This window comes from Chinchilla lanigera, unplaced genomic scaffold, assembly GCF_000276665.1.
Source record: "Chinchilla lanigera isolate Chin_1 unplaced genomic scaffold, ChiLan1.0 scaffold00030, whole genome shotgun sequence".
NCBI classification, from domain to species: Eukaryota; Metazoa; Chordata; class Mammalia; order Rodentia; family Chinchillidae; genus Chinchilla; species Chinchilla lanigera.
Genome location: NW_004955431.1, coordinates 11103307 through 11122730, shown reverse-complemented (window position 1 = coordinate 11122730; position 19424 = coordinate 11103307). Strand labels below are relative to the sequence as shown.

The window sequence follows — 19424 nt, the reverse complement described above, 5'->3', positions numbered from 1 at the left end:
AGACATGGATCTAGTTTTAGTCTCTGGCATGTGGAAAGCCAGTTTTTCTAGCACCATTTATTAAAGAGGCTATCTTCCTTCCACTGGACCTGTTTGGCCCCTTTGTCAAAGATAAGGTGACTGAGTGTGTTTATAGTTGTATCTATATCTTCTAATCTGTTCCATTGATTTTCAGGTGTGTTTTTCTGCCAGTACCATGGTTATAATTAACTGGAGTTCTATATGCTTCACTTATCTGGATGTCTGATTCTTTTACCATGCCTGGGAAATTTCCTGCTATTATTTTTGCAAATAGTCTTTTTATATCATTTGTGTTGACACCTGCTATTTCATTAATACCTATTAATCTGACATTGTTTTTCTTTGCTTCATCTTGCAGTTGTTGGATTGTTATTTCCTAGTTCCTTGTTTTTAAGAGATCCCTCCTTTCACGTTCATTAGTGGCAGTGCTGTCTTCAAGGTCTGAAAGTCTATTTTCAGCTTCATTCAGGCAGTTTTGCAAGCTTTCAATGAAATTTTTAAGTTCCTGGATATCGTTTGCATCTGTTTCATACCTTCTAGTTCTTTTCTATGTTATTCCCTGAAGGTTTCCATGAGTTGTCTATGCTCTTCTACTTTCTTGTCTATGTCATCTTTGGATATGCTGAACATTTCTTTCATTAGTGCTGTCCTTTCTTTTCTCACCTGAGACATTATTTCTGATCTGATGTCTTCTATGGCCTGATGGAGTTGTTTCTTTACTTCAGTTGCTATCATTTCAGAAATTCCAGGTGTATGACTTCCAGGCTCTTCCGTGTTGATGCCTCCTGGACTTGTTTTGGGTGGTGTGGAGGTCTGGGATTGCATTTTACTCCTTTGTTTTGTTATTTTTGAAGATCCAGAGGCTCCCTGGAGTGCAGCCTCACTGTCCCTTCTGTGTGTAAGGGGCAAGGTGAGAGTCTGAAGATCCCCAGTGCGCAGTGTAGCTTCTGTGCTGGTGAGTGGTGGCAAGGTGGGGTCCCGGATGCTCCCGACCTTTCTTGCATTCAGTTGGCTCCCAGGTCTGTGTGGGAGGCAGGGGAGGCCTGCTTGCTTTCCTGAGACCGTCTGGGGTTTGGTCAAGCTCCCACAAGAGTAGAGGGGATGCAGCTTGTGTTTACCAAGGTTTCAGATATAGCCCAGGACAGAGCCTGCTTCCCACACGGGAAGGAGAGGGGTGAGGGTAAGCTCCTTGAGGTCGCTGACTATGTCTAGGTTTCAGCTGAGCTCCCGGAGGGGGGCAGTGTGAGTTGTTCTGTCAGTGACCACCAAGGCCCCAGAAGTTGTCCAGCGCTCCATGTGCCTCATACCCTACTTGGAGAGGCACCAGAGTGGCTCACCGGGATTCCTAAAGGTGTCTGACATTCAGTCCAGCCCCGAAAGACACACTATGGGTGTGGCAGGGACCCTCTGAGGTCCCAGAGAGTGCCTGAAGTTTAGCCTGCCTTGCATGCTGGTCAGGGATGCAAAGTTACAACTCACCAGGCTTCCTGAAGATGTCTGGGGTTCAGCCCAGCCCAGGCAGACACACTGTGGGTGTGGCGAGTAGCCACCTAGGCCCCAGAGAGTGCCCGAGGTTTTGCCTGCCTTGCTTGCTGGTCAGGGAGGCAGAGTCGAGACTCACCGGGGTTCCTAAAGATGTCCGGGGCTCAGCCCAGCCCGGGCAGACACCTCATTATTTATTATGAGATAGGTTCTTGCTAATTCAGTAAGTTTCCTGGGCTTGAACTTTCAGTCCTCCTTCCCTAAGCCTTCCAGAGTACTAGGATTGCAAGGATGTGCTATTCCTGGCTAAAAAAATTTGCTACATCCTCTTTAAAAAGGCATAATTGAATGTTAGGAGAAGTGATTCTCAACTTATTTCCTACCACAAATAGCACCAACTATTCACATCGCATTCCTGTGGCACCTGGCCTGAGCATGACACCAAATGAAACCTTTAGGAAATCTGGAAGTAAAATCTGTACAATGGTCATCTAGCTAGAAAACAGATTCTGGAGGTTTAAAAATACATCTCCAAATTCTTTGACACCCTTACCTGGAGTCTTTCTTTGCCTCTCTGAATTTGGGCAGGTTTGTGCCTTCTTCAATCAATAGAATAGAGTAACAGTGGTGCTGAATAATTTTTGAGTCTAGAATGGAAGGGGCCACATCGTGTCCACGTGGTTCTCTTGGATACTTGCTCTCTGGATGCCTCCTTTAAAGGCCAAGTTGTAAGAAGCCCAAGTCACGTGGAGATGGTATGTATAAGTGTCCTCCTTGATAGCTCAACTGACTCTTCTTTGGAGTCAGTCCATGTGAAAGAAAGAGGCCTCTAGACTGGTGGCTCTCAAATTTTAGAATACATCAGAATCAACTGTAGAATTTCTTAAAATGTAGATTATTGAGCCTTACTGCTTAGGGTAGATCTGGAAGGGACCAGGCAACTAATTTTGTTAAGCTTCCAGGTGAGCTGAAGATAACACTTTGAGAGGCAGTGCTCTAAGTGAATCAAACACTAACTATTGGTGAGACCTCAACATCACAGGGCAGAGATAAGCTGCCTCTGCTCTTTCTGCCTGTATTCTGGGCCCATAACTTCCATGAACAGAATTATTACACTTTTTCTGATTCAAGAAGGTAAGTTAGAATGAAAATAAGTAACATGACATATACAAACTTTTAATTTATCAGAATAGATTTTTAAAATATAAGAGTCACAACCTTTCATGCTTTAGTGATTTGCTTTTATTATTTATGTGCGGCAGCACACCCCATAAAACATCCCTGCTTACTCACATCTGGGTAACACATCCCCTATTTAAGAGCCTTGCAATCAGTCCAAGTGGAGTCTGAATCCTAACCTCTGTTACTTAAAAATTAACATGGAGCTCATATAAAGGAAGATACTTAAGCTTGCTAAGCCCTCATTGATCCATTTCCAAACTAGCCTGAGAAGACTGCAGTCATTTAGTGAGAAAATGCGCTTAAGACCATGCTTGGCACTGCGAAGTCACTGTGTAAATAATTTATCAAAATAATATGTGCCCTTATTTAGACTTTTTACCTCTTTGAGCATCAGAATGTATCTGCAAAACCAGAATAAAAACATTTGCTTCCTGGTGATTGTTAGATTTATGAGCCAAATGTTCAGTCAATGACAGCTATCATTGTTAACACTATTATTTTTGTCATGAAAGAGACACACTTTCTGATACAGAAAGCAGAAGTCAGCAAGTTCTGTTCCAATAAATGAGAGCGTTCATGCAGATGGCCCGGTGACACAAGGCACCGTGTCTTAGCCCGGCGTTGAGTAAACAGTAAGACAGTAGGTAATATTAAAAGTTCCAAAATAGAATCAAAGGGATTCCTGAAAGTCTGTTCACATGTGCTCTGAAGCTGGAGTAAGCACCTAACTAAATCACCACAGATTCTGGCAATGCTTGGTAGTGTGTTCTCCAAATAGCTGTGAATCAAGCAGCATATGTGAGCATGCAGGTACCTGCACTGTTTCCCAGCTTCCAGTATCTGCCCCTCTTACTACCCTTTGTACTTAAAAGCACAAGTTCCTACCCTAGCCTGCACCAATTAATTAGCGGACATGCAGCAAATCTTTTGGAATATTTATTGATAATGACTGTGTCATCTAATAACTCTGATATGACAGCGTTAAGTACTAGAGGGACTTCAAAAAACAAAGAAAGCTAAGGACCTCACAGAATAAATCTGTAGTACCGTAATGATGGGTGAGAGTAATGCCATTTTTTTTTTCTTTGTCTTTTTGAGACAAGGTCTCACTGTGCAGTTCAGGATGCCCTTGAGCTCACTTTGTAGCCCAGGCTGTTCTCAAACTCGTAATGATCCTCCTGCCTCAGCCTCCTGAGTGCTAGGATTACAGGCATGTGCCATCACGCCCAACCAATAATGCCATTTTGAGGTAAGTTTTTGTTTTTTTTTTTTAAGTTCAGTTAAAGCATAGTGCATAAGAAGCTACTATTTCCTTAGCCTGGCCCATTATAAACGGTACAAGGCATAGGCAAAACTTTCTTTAACAATTGCTTCTTATGTTTCATTGTTCTTATAATTGGAGAAACACTGGAAGGAAATGTAGGTTAAACTTTTTTCTCCTCATGGGCTGGAAAAAAACTTTCTAAATATGAAGAAATAAAAGGAATCACAAATAAAAGATATGTTTCACTTCATAAAAATTGAAATCTTCTAGATATTAAGAAATAACATAAGCTAAATTAAAGCTGAGAAATATCATCCAAGGAGCATTTAATTCATAATATACAAATAATATATGCAATTCAAAAAGTAAAAGACTAGCATCCCAGTAAAAATATAGGCTAAAATATAAACAGGTCATTTATTAGTAGAAAAAGAATTCAAATTTTACTGGTAAACCTTTTTCTCTCTTAGCAAATTAGCAAAGATTTGAAGTATGTTACTATTTTGGTAAAGTGAAATATGTTACTATGTTGGTAAAGTTCATTTAGACCAGGATTCTTATATCCTTTCATGAAATTGATCTATTTTCCTGAAAAGTCAGGCTGCTAAATAAATTAGAACTTATAAAAATGTTTTTAATCTTTCCCATAATAAATGTATTCAGTATGTATTGTCAAAAAAAAAATATATATATATATACATATACATATAAATGTTTTCAATTCTTCCAATTCCAAGAAGCCTTGGAAATTTTCCCTAGGAATAACTAGAGTTTCACTTAAAAATTAAGAACAAAGATGTTAACCACAGCTTTATTTATAACTTATTTAGCAAAATCTGTAGGAAAAAAAAAAATGTACCAAACACTAAGGGTTAACTTGTATATTTATAGGAATATTCTGTAGTTTACACACTTCAAATGTTTCCTGAATGTTTTGAGAAAATGATTGTAAAATTAGTGGGAAAGGATCAAGATGCAAAGCAGAATATAGTGAAGAGAGCTTTGAGATGTTTTTGTGTTGAAGATCTGGGGTACCACACTGAAGGGGATTCTGAAATACCATCTGGGCTCCACAGGAAGGAAGTCTGTGACCACTAAGTATCCTCCATACATAGGAAAGATCAGAGTTACAACACACATGCACTCTGCCAACCTAAAGAGCACACGCAGTGTGGTCTCAATCACCTATCAACAGATATGTGTATGGAAAAATCCTGTGTGTGCCTACAGAAAATTGCTACATTATTTAATGTCAGACTGTGGAATTAGGGTGATTTTTAAAATTTATTTGGTATTTTTCAAGTTTACTATGATCAAATTCTGGACACATGTTATGGTTGATACATTGTGTCAACTTGGGGAGTCTAGAGGTTTGGCTAAGTGACTCAGCAGAGAGCCAGGGTGCTCACTTTGTATTCAGCCTGAGCCTGTGGAAGAGGAGGGCATGGAGATTATGTGAGTGCTACAGGCCCCTGGATGGGGGTAGCCTGCTTACAATGTAAGGGAGGGAAAGAGGCTGCTTGCCGCCATTCCTCCCTTTTGCTCTTATTTTTTTGCCGCCATGAAGTTTGCCCTCTGCCATGTGCTACCCTACCTTGGAGCCAGCCATGTATGGACTGAAATCTCCACAAACTGTAAGCTAAATAAAGTTTTCTTTCCTTAATTTTGGGCATTGGGCATTTTGTCTCAGCAATGAGAGAAAAGTAACTAAGACAACACACTAACCCCAAAATGGCACCTTGACATATTGAATATTTTAAACTAAAAGAATTTGAGGTGCAAAAACCACATGCAGGAAATAGTCTCTGGTTTTGCCTTGAAGCAGGTACATTACATACTTGTGTGACAGTTGTTTTTGCTACTCAGGAAAGAAAGGAGTATTATACTCTCTGAAGACAAAAGAACACACTTAACAAACAGGCTTTGGAAGCCTCCTTAGTTTATTACACTTAATTCATGGGTTTACATGTAGAGGTGTCCTCCAAAGCCTCATGTGCTCATGGGGGGGGCTCTGGTGGGTGATTGGATCATGGGTGTGCGATGCTCATTGGTGGATTAGTCCACTTGTTACAAGGTTCTGGGGTTCTGGCTCTCTTTCTAGAGGTGCTTTCTAGATTCTTTTTCTAGGAGAATAAATGTGCTCTGCAGACTGAGTGCAGGCCAATTAAAAGTAGGAAAAGAATTCTTATACCCTGCAGGTTGAGAACAGACCACTACGAAAGAGAGAGCACAGTGGCTAAGAGCATAATGCCAGCTATCTTTTATTATCTCCCCCTCCTCAAGCTGATATTAGCTCTAGCATTCCTATCAAAATCTGCTTAATTTCTTTTGAGAAGAATTGAAGATAGCTGTAGAGGATTGACAATTGGTGGTCAACTTGTAACACCCAGCTGAACTGAATCAGTGCGGTGCGGCTGTGGAAGGCCTGCCTGAGGATTGTTGCCAACAAAATAAAGAGGAGAACTGGAGAAGAAGAGGAGGTGTTGTTAGGGAGGTGTTGGTTCTCCTGGGGCTGTTGGTTCTCATGGAGGAGATTGTCATGCTGGCTTTCCTGATGAACTTGGATGTTCTCATCATCGAAGGAGCTCAGGACCTTGTTGTCACTGAGAATGGGTATGGTTCACTTGGGGGAAGCTCTGGTCCTTACTTTGAGCATCACTTCCTGGCTCCAGAGGAGTAGATGGAGAAGATCATCGTGCTGGCTTTCCTGATATGAATTCAGCTGTTATCATCATCAGAGGAGCTTGGGACCTGGTTGTTGCTGAGAATGGCTGTGGTACTTTTCAGGGAAGCTCTGGTTTTTACTTTGAGTGTTGCTTCTTGGCTCCAGTACAGATTCCTCAGCCTGCTGGCACAATTCCTTCATCCCTTTGACACAGACTTTCTAGCTTCCACCCCTGACCTTGGAGGATTCTTAGTGCAGATCCTTGAAACAGTCCTGCATGAGACATTGTTGTGGGCTCTGGGCCTCCAGTTGGCCCCATAGATGGCATTGTTATGGGCTCTAGGTCCTTAGCTGGACTCATGCAGGACATTACCATGGGATCCAGGCCCTCAGCTGGATTCTTTGGGTCTTTAGTGTGTGGACAGATTTCCTGCTCTCTTTTGAACTTGATTCTTTGAGTGATTATTATAAAATAATACTATAAATTATATGTCCTATATTGAATTGTCCCCCTTGAAAACCCTAACTACAGCAAAGTTGGTACCAGGAGAGTGGGGCTGTTGCTATGATGCAGCCTGGCCATGTGGCTTAAGAGCCTTTGGAATTAATTTGGAAAAGTTTTTGAGAGACTGTCTAGAGGTAGCCCCTATATGGTATAAACTATATTGGAGACTCTGGGCAGAGCCTAGAAAATCAGAGTACTGATGAAAATACTGCCAGGTAAAATAAAGCTCAGGAGGTTTCTGTTGAGAAGGACTGCATTGGCTGCTGGATCCCAGATAGTATACTGTGCTTTGGCAGAAAGTTAGTCTACGTTTTGCTTGCCCTTAGAGATATTACCTGGGTGGCAGAAAAAAAAATCAGTGCAGTCTACTGTTGGTATGGTGGCATCTTTCCTGTTGAAAGCTTTTGGCCAGATCTATGTTTGAAATTTAGAGAGAAATGTTGAATGTTGGAAGTGTTTAAATTTAATTTGTACAGGAGCTCATAGATAAGAGTTTGCCTTACATCTCAGAGGAGACTTGGGACTTGGACTTTTCAGCAATGCTGAAACTGTTAGGACTTTGGCAACTCTTAACAGATAAGCTAAATTCATTTTGCATAAAGGGATATTCATGAGTCTTTGTGGGGCCAGCAGTGGAATGTTATGATTGTAATGTAATATAATGTTGATAGAGTTAAAACTAGTTCTTAAGGATTGTTAAAAGTATGCTAATGTTCAAGTTGTGAAATGATAAGAATAAGCATGGCTTTGTATCTGGAGACTGATTTTAAAAAATGTGTCTGATTGCCAACTTGAGAAGGGATGGATTGTAATGGTGGATACATTGTGTCAATTTGAGAAGTCTAGAAACTTAACTAAGTAACTGAGCCGTTCTACATCCTAGGGTATAGAGGACATGTCCTTACCACTCTTGGGGGTTTTCACTGTGTCACTTTGAGAAGTTTAGAGGTTTAACTAAGTGACTCAGAAGGGGACCAGGATACTCACTTTGTAAACATCCTGAGCCTATGCAAGAGCATGGCATTGAGATGGCGTGAGTGCTACACCTACCCAAGGGCAGATAGCCTGCATACAATATAAGGGAGGAAAAGAGGCTTGCTCCCCTCCCCTTTTGACTCTTGTGGCTTTTGCTGTCTTCTGCTGCCTTGAACAGTTGCCCCTCTGCCCTGCCACCCTGCTTTGGAGCCAGCTGATTATGGACTGAAACCTCTAGAAGCTGTGAGCTAATTAAACCTGTCCCTCTTTAACTTTGCATGTCAGGTATTTTGTCCCAGCAGTGAGAAAAAAATAACCAAGACAGCACATAAAACTTACATGAAATAAATTTGTATGTTTTTCTCTATTTAATCTCTCTTTACAGAGGCTTTAGCCAATGAACATATTTTGAAGGAAAAGATATTTTTCCTCTGTTACATCTACATTGAGCACATAATAGTTTTATGTTAATTTTCTTTAAATCCTTAAATTCTTTAAATGTTTTAACAAAAATATTTTATTTACCCTGGGGAAGGCCATAGTGTTAGGGAAATAAAAACATGCAAATAAATTTTAGAAAAATTTTGTACATGAAATCACTTTTTTTTCTATGAGGAGTAGTTGAACTGTGGCTGAACCTGAGGTCACCAAACTCCTTGAGACTAGAGCAAAACCAGTCCCAAGGACACCCAATGCCAGAGGCAGACTGTGTAAACAAATTGACCTCTAATTCAGTTGTATATCCACAGGTGTCTGGCCTTGATGTTCTTCTTTGTTAAATATAGTACGGATAGCTTTGAGAATATTTTGTTTTCAGTGTTCTCAGCAAACGCTGAGACCTTGCACTCTGGATCCCGTTGTGCACTTTTTCCTTTTTTTTTTTTCTTCTTACTTGGTATAAATAAGGATGCTGGGACTGGGATATTGTCACTGCCTCTCCATTGGAGAGGTCAGGTCCCATCCAGTCCCAGCTTTTCTTTGTGTGTCTTGTCTCCTTTTAATCTCTTGTTGACCCCTCCATGGACCCTGCTGGCTGTGCAGGTTGTAGCATTTATCCAAAAGGGAAATGTGTTATTAGAGATAGGAATATCTTTTCCAGAACAGATTAGCTCTAAATCTCTTCAAATTTGGTTACGAACAAGAATATAACTTTTCTTGTCTCCATATAAATCTAAGTACATGAAAGAAGAGTTCTGTCAATCACTAAAAAAATGAATCAATTTTTTTCAGTATGAATAGCCCAAGGGCTTTCCGTACTGCTCAGGCAGGGGTCCATATGGCATTGTTCTTGATTCCCATCGTAACTTAACGGGAAACTTCACAATGTCCGGAGCCCTTGATGTCCTGCAAATGAAGGAAGAGGATGTCCTCAAATTTGCTGCAGGAACCCACTTAGGTGGCACCAACCTGGATTTCCCGATAGATCAATATATCTGCAAAAGGAAAAGTGATGGAATCTACATCATAAATCTGAAGTGGACCTTGGAGAAGCTTCTGCTGGCAGCTCGAGCCATAGTCGCCGCTGAAAACCCTGCTGACGTCAGCGTCATATTGTCTCGGAACACTGGCCAGCGCGCTGTGCTGATGTTTGCCGCTGCCACTGGAGCTACTCCTATCGCAGGCCGCTTCACTCCTGGGACCTTCACTAACTAGATCCAGGCAGCCTTCTGAGAGCACGTCTTCTCGTGGTTACTGACCCCAGGGCTGACCACCAGCTCCTCACAGAGGCTTCTTACGCCAATCTGCCAACCATTGCTCTGTGCAACACAGATTCTCCTCTGCGCTATGTGGACATTGCCATCCCGTGCAACAATAAGGGAGCTCACTCAGTGGATCTGATGTGGTGGATGCTGGCCCGCGAAGTGCTGCACATGCGTGGCACCATCTCCCGTGAACACCCGAGGGAAATCATACCAGATCTCTACTACTTCTACAGGGATCCTGAAGAGATTGAAAAGGAAGAGCATGCAGCTGCTGAGAAGGCTGTGACCACGAAGGAATTTCAGGGCGAATGGACCACACCAGCTCCCGAGTTCACTGCTGCTCAGCTGGAGGTTGCAGACTGGTCTGAAGGTGTGCAGGTGCCCTCTATACCTGTTCAGCAGTTCTCTACTGAAGACTGGAGTGCTCAGCCGCCCACAGAAGACTCCTCTGCAGCCCCCACTGCACAGGCCGCTGAGTGGGTGGGAACCACCACTGAGTGGTCTTGAGCTGTTCTGCAGATACTTCAGCAAAATGGAAGTGAGGCTGACGGAAAATAAAACACCAATTTCTAAAAAAAAGCAAAAAACAAATAAAAAAACCAAATAGCCCAAGGCCCCGGAACTAATAAGATTCTCTAATAAGGGCCAGTCTTGTGGTGAGTTTTTAAAGTTCTAGAGCAATTAATGATGCTTTTAGCTTCTTTTGCTAATTTGTATACTGCTGAGTCATTCCCATGTTTGAAGCTGATTCTGATATTTTTAAAGATTTCTTTGCAGAGAGTATCTACCAGGTGAAGAAGCAAGAAGTGTGGTTTCATGGCAGCAGTTTTTCCACCATGTGGAATGAAGCGGACTCAGAATTAGAAACCACAGGCTTCAGGGAGTTGGGGACAAGGGACTCAGATGTAGTTCTCCCTTTAATTAGTTCTATAACATGAGACAAGTCATTTTCTCTGTTTCCTTTCAAATTTTTCACATTGTAAAATGAAAATAAACTGCTACTGCCCTCCAGGGCATAATATATGAGCATAAATCAAGTAAAAGATGTGAGATGAATAAGCCAGCAGGAAGCCATTTTTTCTACCAGCTCTCATTCCTGGATGACAGTGTACACACCCCTCCTAAGATGTTAACTGATAATTAGGATGTTCAGTAGCATCCAGGCAGTCAGCAATACAGTGGTGCCTCAGTTTATGAACTTAACTTGTTTATGGTTGCGGGGGAAGATGGCTGCATTTGTGTCTGTGTGAGGAAGAGTGCCATGTTCATTACCCAAGTCAGAGTTTACAAATGGAAACCAGATTTTGCCAAACACTTTTGTTTGCAAACCAAATTGTCTGCAAACAGAAGCATTCAGGAACTGAGGTATTAGTGTATTTGTTCTTCTAAAAGTCAATTAAAATGGATTGCCCCAAATTTAAGGATTAACAAAATGTCCATTGCTAACCCCAGGGAACTTTGGGGAAGGAAGTCAATTATAGTTTTTCATGGTCTCACTCAGTTCTCTTGAAACTAAAATCTGTAAAACAATTATGCATTGTCTGTTATTAATTCACACTGAACAAAAGTTAAGTGAACTCCTTACCTTCCCCTCAGCCGGTGTTTGCCTTCTGCTGCTCCTTCCATATATTCTCATGGTCCTAAAGAACACTGGAGTCATTGTTATAATTAACCACCAGGTTGGGAGCAGTCTTTGAGATAGAATCTTTAAAACTAGCATCTTTTTGGAAAAAAACTAAATATGCCATGATACTCCATATTGGAAACATTGACAGATCTGACTTACTAAATCTAAAGATTTTCCCCATGACAAAAACACAGTAGACAAACAAACAAAAAGGCACAACACAGAGTAAAAGTAGCTTCACACTTAAAAAACAAACCAATGTCCTCAATTATTTAGCATACCCATAAACAAATAACCTAAAATATGATACATACTCTCTCAAAGAAGCCTTCATGACCTCCCAGTCTAAAGCAATACATACCCTTACATCATTACACATCTTCACTTATCTGACTTTCCCAAATGTATCTGCGTCCCTAGCAGCATTTAACAAATATTTGTACTGCACAGCCACTATGCTTCATGCTACCTACTCATGGGTGGACAGTTTTGTATCACTTGGGGAATTATTTGTATTTCCAGATTGTAGATTATATTTTTTTAAATTATTCAAACTCAAATAGCCCAAACATGAGGAGTCTTGCTTTTTACTTATTTAATTTTTAGTGAAATATATAAGCTAATTTTATTTTATATATAAAAATATATTAAAACAATATTCTGTTTCTTATTATCAGGCACAAAAGTTGTATTATCTTTAGACAGATTTTTTAAAGTATGATACAAAAACCAATCACTAAGCACATGTGTAGTAAAGTGTAGGATGAAGGTATGGAATGTGGCAATTTATATAAAATTAAGGATTATCATTGAAACCTGAGTCTGTCCTAAGGATAATATTCTTTGTGACTAAAGTTTAGTAGTGTCACCATGGAGCATTGAGAGGAGAAGAATATTATACACAGTAAATAACCTTTTAAATTTTTTAAAAATGTCTTTGTATGTGTGGGGAACCATTCTGACTGCTTCAAATCTCAGGGGCATCTAAGGACACCTGAAGACATGACCCCACTTGTCTAGTGCAGGTGCACAGTGAGATACAGTTGTGTAACCATGACAGTACAGGTAAACACACATGCACTGGTTATGATACTATGTAAGAATGTAAACATGAGATAACAACTTGTATAAGAATTATATAATAAAGACACAAGCAGCTCTTGCTCTGGCTCTCTGCTCTGCTCCATGCTACCTGCTGTTGTTGCTGATGTGTTACTCACGTGTGTTCTTTATCCTTGAGAACTCACCACGAAAATCTCCCTTGGGCCCCCTGAGCGAGCAGACAGTATGTATGTCTTTAAAAAGAAAATAATTTATTTCCACTAAAATTGACTAGAGTTCTGTGTTTTGCTTGATAAAAGTTATATTTTTCCAATTGTACAACCTTTGAATCATTCTCCATCTCAAGAATAATAAAACCTAAATTTCCTCCATTCTCTTGTTATTTCTTTTAGCTTCTTGGTATTATTGTGTACACTATGATTCCCTGAAGACAAAAAAAAAAAGGAAGACATGAAGCATTTGAAGACCAACTCACAAATAACTCAGAAAGCTTGTATTTGCCTTGGTTACTGTATTCACTTATGTGCTATGATTCTATACTTGCAATGAGTTAGATAACCCTGCATCAGGCCAACCAAGCCAGGGGTTAAACTGCACCCCGGGTTGCCCTGCAACTGCTTCCAATGAGGCACCAATTAGGCTCAGTGGAGCAGCAGGAGCTCCTTGCAGCCATGTGGATGAGCATAATTGGCAGCAGGGAAGGTGCAAGAGTAAACCCAGCAGCAGGGGCGTAAATAGGATAAACCATAAAGGGGGCAGGAAGGTTCAGACAGGGATGAGGCTGAATCTGGGCTTTTGTGCAGGTATTCTTTATGTGAATGGCTTAATCTGGGAACTTTTATCTCATCTTAAACTGACAGTTTCTTAAATGAAGTGGGGCAGTGTGCAAAGCCCTGGTTTACTGCATAAAGCATGGTAATAGGCTCTCCTCTCATATGTGACCATATGTACCTCTTTACAAGGGGTGTTCTTGTAAATGGACTTGGCCACAATCACAATCCAGAAGGCAGATGGAGGGTATTATCTGAACAATTAACACAAAGGCAAAATCTCTCTCACTCGCTGAATGTTTCCTTCCCTTACTTCCTGAATAGAGACATGCATAAGCATTATTATAAATACCAGGATAAGGGCTGGGGATTTAGCTCAGCGGCAAAAGCGCCTGCCTGGCAAGTGCAAGGTCGTGAGTTTGATTCCCAGTACTGGAGAAAAACCAAAAAAATAAATAAATAAATAAATACCAGGATAAATTTCAATTTAACAAACTTGGAGAATATAGTCAATAATTTAGGTAATAAACATTTTATGGACCTTTTAGGACAGTACAGAAACAAGTCACACATTAATCTTTCATTTATCACCTCTATCTGAAAACAAAGAATAATTGAACATTAAAAAGTATGTCTTTTTTTTTTTTTTTGGTTTTTCTCTGGTACCAGGAACCGAACTCACGACCTTGCGCATGCCAGGCAGGTGCTTTTGCCGCTGAGCTAAATCCCCAGCCCCAGAAAGTTCCACTGGGGACTTTTTTTTTTTGGGTACCGGGAATCGAACTCAGGACCTTGCGCTTGCCAGGCAGGCACTTAAGCCACTGAGCTATCTCCCCAGCCCTTATTTATTAAGCATCTACATTGTACCATCCAGGTCTCAAACATCACCTGGTTTTGCAGAAAAGTTTTATGTGTTAACAAATAGTTATTTCTATCATTTGTGACGAGTGCAACCTTACAGGTAGTAACAAGATACAAGCAAACACACTAAGAATGTATTGATCAGACTTAATCACGAGATTTGGAAAGGCTACTTTTGGCAATCCTTGACCTAAGTCATTAGATTGATGAGGAGTCTGCCTTGCAGAGGAGCATGGGAGGATATTCTGGGCAGAGAAACAGCATGCCCAGAGGTGGATGTGAGCAGAGCAATAATGTTATACTCAGAGACTGTCTGTATTTCAGCATGAGCTTAGTGGGCAGTGTGATGAGAGAGGTTATGAAAGAATTCGTCAGATTTTGACTTCTTTCTATAAATAAAGGGTAATTGTTACATGCTTTAAATAAAGATCCAATTTACAGGTTAAAATGAGCATTGTGGAGGCAAAGAGGGGAATAGATTACAGGGAATATAGATTCATACAGGGAGACCAGTTGAGGATGTGATTGTTAAAGCTTCTCTGGGAGAGGTAGGGGTGGCTGCCTAATGATTTTGGACTGTGCTTGATCATAGCCAAACAGCCAAGAAGCAATTGACTTTCAACTATGAAAAGGTGGTTTCAAAAGGAAAATCTTGAACCACTAGGTCCAGAGATGATTTTTACTAAAGCCAAGTGCCAGATTGTGTTTACAGAAAGAGAGCGATGGGCTAGAGTGGGAAAACTGCCTTCACAGGAGCTGGGGGCCATACATATGCAAAAGCATCTATTACTTTGCATCTAATTGGAAATGATGCCCTTTAATTAGAACTATGTTGAAATCTGTTACCATGGTAGATCTGGGAATAAATATACTAATAAATGCAAATGTGAAAGAAAGAAGAACTATAAAGGATAGAAACACTCATTTTACACAAGTTAATCTTCTATCATTGGGCCTCAGGTTCTGCTTCTAGGATACCAGAACTAAAATTTTCTGCTCCTCATTCCCCCGAGGCCAGTCTCAGAAGCAGGGAGGATTCAAACTACCTGTTCACCTTCCCTATAATTCCATCTGTGAACAGAATGAGTGCCAGGTCCTCTTAAAAATAGTTTCATTCCATCCTGCTCTTTTCGTCAGGATGAATTCATCAACATCCTCTAGCAATGATCTTTTTAGGAGCTACAACATTTTAATGTTCCCCACTGGGCTGTAGCTTTAAGTGCCCAGATGAAAAGTTGCCACCTGAATCTGAAAGAACCGCCAGGCCCCCACCTGCTTGCTATTCTTCTGACTGATCTGTAGGTCAGGAAGTTCATTGTGGGTGTGGATTGCAGAGTGAACTTGGCGAAGTCAAAGGCAGTAAGCAGGCAATGGTTGCTTTCCCTAGATGACGGCTAATGATGAAGAGAAATAAAGAGATCTGAGAACTATTTGTGGAATTTGGTGAATGCATTGAAGGGTGGTGAGGGAAAGATTAGAGTCAAGGAAAACTCCTAGATTTTTGATGCATGCAATTGGTTAAGTGATAGTCTCTTTCTTGAGCTGGAGGATTTAGGATACAGGAAATTCAATTGTAGATTTTGCAAAGCTGAGGCAACCATGAGACCACTAACTGGAGATTCCAGATGTATGTGTTTGGGACTCAGGAGAAAATGTGAACTGGTTAAAATAATTTCTGGATCAGGGGCTGGGGATTTAGCTCAGCGGCAAAAGCGCCTGCCTCGCAAGCGCAAGGTCGTGAGTTCGGTTCCCGGTACCGGAGAAAAACCAAAACCAAAAAAAAACAAACAAACAAAAAAAAAATTTCTGGATCATCATTGTATAGAGAGCAATGTTGATATATTGCTAGAAAAAAACAAAATATCGACCCCACTGGAATACATACAAAATATATACCTTGTATTTTGAAGATGACAAGGAAACTATAGAAGTAGAAAACAAAGCAGGAGAGTACAATTCATAGACATGTACAAGGAGAGTTTTACTGGCATTATAAAAGTGTTATTGAGAAGTCAAATAAGATAATTACCAAAAATGTATATTAGGGATACAGAGGCCACACTGGTGACCTTGTAGAGACCAGTCTTTCTTTTTTTCTTTTTTTTTTTTCTGTACTGGGAATTAAACTCGGGACCTTTGCCAGGCAGGTGCTGTGCCGCTGAGCTATATCCCTGGGCCTAGAGAGTGGTCTTAATGAGGCAATGAAAGCAGAAAACAAATGACAGTGCCTTGTGGAGAAAAAATAAGAAATGGAGACATCAAGCATAGATAATTTAGTCACTAAATTTGACAGTAAAGGAGATTGGAAGGAAGAGTAAATGAAAGGAAAACATGTAATGAACTGGAAAGATTAGATATAACAACAATAATCAAAGAGTAATGCTATGGCAACCATGCACACAAATGTGAACAAATGTGATACAGACCAAAGGAAATCAGAGTAGAGGAGCAAATGCTGAAAGCTTGGGTCACTGCAAAATAAACGCTCACATATCATGGAAGTCAGCACAGTTGAATTCACATTGTACTTACTAAATTTTCACATCTGTAAAATGGGAATAATTTCTACTTCCCTAAGATTATCTGTGCAAAACTACACTTATCATCAAAAAAAAAAAAGCTTACAACACGTCTTTCTCTTTTTTCTTTCCTTTTGTAGGCTACAACAAAGAAGCAAGAAGACTTTAATATAAGAATACAGATGTATAAAACATCTGCATGTGTGAAGGGACATTTATATTTTCATATTTAAAATTCACTGTATTCTAGAATATTGTCCTATTGCACCATATATATTATACCCCTTCAAAATCCATCCTGTTGTTTCATTTTTGTCTCACAACAAATCTATGAAGCAAGTAGGGCAGGCATTCTTGTCCCTGTTGAAGATAAAGAAACTGGGGCACCCTAAGGTTAAGAACTCATCCTCAGGATCCCAGAGTCAGTTGCCGGCAGTGCAAGCTGGACTAGATTCATCCTTGCAGTTCAAAATTTTCTTTAGAAGCTTGAAATGTGCAGATGAAAACTTATAATAACATTGTAGCAGCTCAAGAATAGCCATAAGTAGGAAATGTTTTGCTTCTTGCTCTTGAATTTTCAGAAGTAAATATAGGACATCCATTTAAGTTTCTTTCAACTGAATTTCATCTCACTGTCCCCTCCATGACCAATTTTCCGGTGTTGAATCCTTTTTGCTTTGAGTCTAACCAAGTGCTAGCCTTTACACTTAAGGAGACATAGGCAAGTTTTATTCCTGAGCCCCAGTAAGGAAACAATGAGCACTGACAAGAGAGAGGAAGTTGGGGAAAACTATCTAGCAGAGAGGGTTTCTAGTAAACAGGAACTGCAAAAGAAGACCAAGGTCAAGTCAAATTAAAGTATTTCTATCACTGCTACTACTGCTATCAACAAGAGATAGCATAGTACCAGGGAAAATTTAACAAAGAGAAACAAAGAACATATATTAGTTGGCTCAAATTGTCATAGCACAATACCACAGACTAAGTGGATTAAACAAGACATTTATTTTCTCATGGTCCTGGAAACAGAAAGTCCATGTCAAGATGTGGGTAAATTTGGTTACTGATTAGCTGCTTGTAGATAGACTCTTTCTTATTGTGTCTTCCTTCATATGGTGTTTGCTCTATGCTTGGAGGAGAAATCTCTCTGTTATTTCTACTTTTTCTCATAAAGACCCCAGTCCTATAGGATTGGAGCCCTATTTTATGACTTCATTTAACCTTACTAATCTCCCTAAATGCTTCATCTCCAAATATCACCATATGGGTTAGTGCTTCAAAACACAAATTGTGGGAAAATCAAATGCTGTCCATAACATGAGCTAAAATCTATGGTTTTTAAACTGAAATACGTAGTATCCAAATGAAGAATTTGGAAGATTAAAAGGAAGAAATTACTGGAAGAAAGAAAAAGGAAAAGTTTCAAAGGACTAGAAATTCTGAGGAAAATATGACAGCAGGCAGACAGATTCAGGAGACATAACATGAAAATGACAGAAGTTCCAGGAAAAATTTACAGATTGAGGAGAGGCAATAATTATGCATGTAAGAGAAAAATAATGTTCCTGAGCTGATGGTAGAGAATAAATTTAAAGTTCTCACTGAATTTCATGTTGAACATTCAGGTAAAATATCCAGTAAGGTGTGCAAACTCTAAGAAAGAGATGCTAAGAGAAAAAAATCTTACAAGATTTCCAAAAGAAAGAGTTAAAACTAAAATGAAACAAAGAAAGTACTAGAAAAGCTTGGCTTCTCAGTGACAAACCCAGAAGATAGAGTAGCAGCAACTGACCTAAAGAGACCCATCCAAGGAACCTAGTAATATCCAAGATTACATACCCTAAGTGTGTCAGTCCCATTTCCATTTAAAATACACATTAAAGGGTCAGCAGCCTGTCCATGCCTAGATAGCTAAACTCAGAGAAACACTTTCACAGATGACCCTGAGTAAGCAAGGTACCCTGGGGCTGTGTTTTCCAATGTGAGACCTTTTAAACATTTGAGCTGATAATGGGTGTGGTCAAGCCAATTCCTGACATGCCTCAAGGCATGTTTTCTATTTTTCTGATGCAAAGCATGTGGCTTCTTTTTAATGGCATTCTTCTTTCCAGCAGCCATACTCTTCTTGGCTCCAGCTTTTACAAATGCTTCCCTGTTGTTGAAGCTACAAGTTTTTCATATCTTTTCACTCTGCTTTTTGCTTCCAATTCTCATTGTAAATTTTGCTACAAGAATCCATCAGTACCCATAAAGCAGCCTGAACTTTGGAGTGCCTTGAAATTTCCTCCAGTAGATCAATTAGTCTGCTACCTTCAAACTTACCCTCATAAAAAGTCTTAGGATATGGGCAAAAGGAAGACAATTTTTTTTTCCAGAATGAATAGATGGTTTCTATAGCCCTATATGCCTTGTGTTATGGTTTTTATCTAGGATGTTCTTCAAAAGCTTCATGGTCAAAAGTAAGGCTTTGGGGGTAATTAGATCATGGGTTCTCTATATTCATCAATGGATTTTTCCCTTGATGAGTTTATAGTTAAACATGCTGTTAGGAGGTGGGGCCCAGATGGGAGAAATATGTCATGAGGGTGTGCATTTGGATAGTGTGTCTCCCTTTCTGGTTCATTTGTTTTCCTCACTGTTTTCAGCTACCATGAGTTGAGCAGCTTTTCCCCACCATTCTTTTCCACTCTGCTGTTTCTGCCTTGGATTCAGCCTGGTACAGCAAACAGAAACACCGAAACAACACCCAGGATCGGGAGGCAGATTTATTTACATCAACAGGCACTGA

At 40.1% G+C, this 19424-nt stretch overlaps 1 pseudogene; it reads left to right on the top strand.

The window, feature by feature from the left end:
- The first annotated feature begins 9342 nt into the window (after positions 1–9342).
- On the top strand, positions 9343–10319 carry LOC102006809 (annotated as a pseudogene).
- The last annotated feature ends 9105 nt before the right edge of the window (positions 10320–19424 follow it).